Here is a 3,756-nt window from a genome sequence, read left to right on the forward strand (position 1 = left end):
TTCAAAGGGATTGGACTTGTCCAGAAGACTTCTTCTCAAGACAAAGTCCCTCACTAAGGAGAACTCTGCCTGGAACAGGAAGGGGGAAAGGAAACAGGATATCTAGTTAGAATTTGGACCACAGAGCTGGGGGCTAACTAGTACTTGTAACTCTGGCTCAGCTGTAAAGTTCTTGTCATATGTAGAGAGAGAAGAAGTCTTGCAATTATATAAACCATATAACCACTCAGTGAAATACTTTCATCTCCTATACTAATAATTATATGACATTTTATTTTCTGGAAAGTATCATGATAATCTCCCTCATGCAAACCTGCTTACTGTATGTGCTCTTAGACTGTGTCATTGAGAAAACACCTCTCCTGGGCACACCCTCGTGTGTGCGATCATTAGCACGTGCATGAAGAGATTTGTCCAGGTCTTCTGCCTTGTTTCCATGAGACGAGAAAAGTAACACAGCAGATGAGAGGCCCTGATCACATTAAATCTGTATCCACAACCTACACCTTCTAAATTCACTAAGACGTTCACCGAGCTACCCAGCATTCCTACTTATGAGTGTGTAAGGTGATGAAATTGAACATAAGTGTGATAGATCTCTTTATACTCCCATCATAAATATATACACACACACACACACACACACACACATACACCTCTGCCTCATTATAATAGATTCCCTCCCTCCCCATCTTCTAAGAGAAATATATCACACTCAAGCTTGACTCCTCTTTGTTTCTAATACCAGCCAAGCAATCTGCCTGAAAATTCTACAATTTCTACCTTTCAATCCACCCCAATTTAGCTCCTGATCCCACCTCCATGCCACCTCCCTGGTTCAGACCAATGTCATCACTCACGTCGACTGCCAGAAAGAGTTCAAGCACACATCTCTGCTTCCTGAATCCTGTGTACCCTTTACAGCCTGTTTTGAGTGTATCCATCAGATAGATGCCTTTAAGACATCAGTCAAGTCATACCACTCCTCTGTTCAGAGCTCTCCAAGGGTTCTGGTATCTTTTAGAGAAACATCCAGAGTTCTCACAGCAGCCACCAGGGACGCAAACATCCAGGATCCCCGTGACTTCTGCCTTCACTGTCTGCCATGTGCCCTGGCTCACTCGGCCTCGGTCCCACTGCTCCTGCCAGCATTCCTCAAAACAGACGAGTGTATGTGGCCTCAGGACCTTTGTGCCAACCGCTCTTCTGTCTGCAGAACTCCTCCCCCAAGGAGCCACAAGCTTGCTTTCATACTTCCTTCAGATATCTGCTACGGTGCAGCTCGTCTGTCCACTTTTTCCCAACCACAGCTCATCACCGTGATTCTCTTCTCCGGAGCCAGTCTTCCCTACCACAGCTCATCACCGTGATGATGCTCTTCTCTAGTGCCAATCTTTTTTTTCCTAGTCCCCACAGTCCTCACCCCTCCAAATGCTGTACTTGCTCATCTCCTGGTGTCCGGTGTGATCCTCTCTCAGACAAGGGCAGAACTGTGGGCGTTGTTCAGTGCTCTGTTCTCAAAGTGGACTCGCGGGAGTGTCTGATGGATATAGGGCAGACTCCCAGCAAAGGTTGCAAGAATAGCTTAATAACTTAACAAATCCATTTAACTGATCTGAGCCTAGAAGCTGAAATGAACCAATAATGTCAGAACAGTAACTTAGAAGTATCGTATTCCTGTGGGATTGCAGATTTCTTCCATCAGCTAAGGACAGCACTACAGGGACCTGAGCTCAGACAAAAAGTCAGGAGTACAATGTTCCAGATGTTGTAGCTGTCTACTACCCAGTACAATAACCAGCACCAAGCACTGAGTTTGCGCACTCTGGCACAAACCAGAGTCACCTAGGAAGAGGGAGCCTGTGGGTGTGTCTGTGGTACATGTCTTAAATTGCTAATTGATGTAGAAGCGCCCAGCCCACTGTGAAGGGTGCCATCCTTAGGCAGGTGGGCCTGGGCTGTATATGGAAAGTTGCTGGATGATCCAGTGAGCACCATGGGTCTCCGCTTCAGTTCCTGCCTCCAGGCTCTGGCCTGAGTCTGTCTTCCCTAGATGATGGGCGCCTGTGAGCCAGATAAACCCTTTTCTCCACAAGTCGCTTCTGGTCTGTTTTCTATCAGGCAGCAGAGAAGCAGACCACAATCAGCCTAGAACTCTGACAGAAGGGGCTTCGGGATCTGGTACCCAGAAAGGGTACTAAATAAACATCCTAACAGAAGAAGGATCCCAGTTGTCCCCACCCAAACCCAGACAAGGAGGGAACCCCAAAGGCAAAGGTGGGCTCACAGTGGCCGCAGAGGTGAAGGAGGGAACCCAAATCAACCTACTCACCCACTCTTCTGCTGCAAAGGGGGGGTCATGTCATAAGTGAAAGTGGGTATTACCTGGGTCTTCCAGATTAAACCCCAAGACCAGGATCCCATGTCAGGAGGAGACATTTCACCCATCTCCAGACTAAAGTGTCCTCAGGGATGCAGGATGACAGGGAGAAGGGGGAAAAAGGCAGAGGTTTCAGGATCCACCCTGCCCTGAGGGTGTCTCTCTAACCACAGGGGGTGGGCCAGAAGGCTGTCCTGAGCTAGAAAATGACTTGGTGCTATGGACCTAGGCCTTTGCCTAGCTGCGGGAGAAGGGAAAGGACATCTTCAGAAGTCTCGCTCCCATATGAAAGTGTTTTCTTAAGCACATGCATATACATGTGCACACACATAGAGACCCGTGCTTTCTGATGGAGCCCTATCCCCACGGTTGCTCTCTCCCTCCCTCAGGTCCCCTCCCCTCCTGTCTTCCCTCTCATACCTGTGTGCACCTTCCTCCTGGTCCAGGGAAACTCTCCTTTCTCTCCTGTTCAGGAAGCTGGGGTGGCACCTCAGGCTGGCCCGAGTTCTCCCCTGCAGATCTGGACGCTGCTGAGGGTGAGGATGGAGTTGGAGTTATAGAAACCATAGTGTTGGCAGGGCTGGGGGTAATGGGGTGTGAGCCGTGGCAGCTCAGCCTCCTGTGTTTTATTTGATGAAGGTAGTGGAAAGGAAACTCAGCAGAATGACAGGAGACGCTGTGGTGAAGATAGGCCTCTTCTTTAAGTCACTGTCAACTTATAGGTGGTCAGCAGTTGTGAGGTGTGTTATCTAAATGATTATGAAGCCTCATCCAATCTCAAACAGAAGCATGTATGCCGCATTTAAGGCAGATAATGTCCATCATTTAATACAGGCGTATTTCCTAGAAGTTATATGAAATATAACCTATGGGCACAATGTCACAGAACACCAGATTTGTGGGGGAAATCAGTTTTCTAAAGTAAAAAAGTAAGATAAAGACTTTTGCTGGGATTTCATGGAAAGTCTCTTGTATCCCAGGCTTGTCCCAAGGTCTCAGTCCTCTTGTGTCTACCTCGCAAGTGCCGGGATCACAGCCATTTGACACCATACCTGGCTCATCTTGGTTTTGAGTCTAGAAAAGTTTCTCTGTGCTGGATCATACCTTTATCCCATACCTTCATCCTCACGCTCCCCTGTCCCTACCATACAACCCACCGTACACTCTGACCGTACACCCCCACTATCCACCCCTACCATACATCCCTACCATACACCCCCACCATACACTCCCACATACACCCCCACCGTACACTCCCACATACACTCCCACCGTACACTCTGACCGTACACCCCCACTGTACACCCCTACCATACACCCCCACCGTACACTCCCACATACACCCCCACCATACACTCTGACCCTACATTCCCACT

At 48.5% G+C, this 3,756-nt stretch overlaps 1 protein-coding gene across 1 annotated transcript in view; it reads left to right on the plus strand.

Annotated features, from left to right (window-relative positions):
- The window catches only part of Prkn (parkin RBR E3 ubiquitin protein ligase), a 1,229,844-nt gene that overhangs the window by 1,038,190 nt on the left and 187,898 nt on the right, over positions 1-3,756 (plus strand). The gene's annotated exons all lie outside the window — the stretch shown is intronic.

This window comes from Microtus ochrogaster, linkage group LG9 (genome assembly GCF_000317375.1).
Source record: "Microtus ochrogaster isolate Prairie Vole_2 linkage group LG9, MicOch1.0, whole genome shotgun sequence".
Taxonomy (NCBI): Eukaryota; Metazoa; Chordata; class Mammalia; order Rodentia; family Cricetidae; genus Microtus; species Microtus ochrogaster.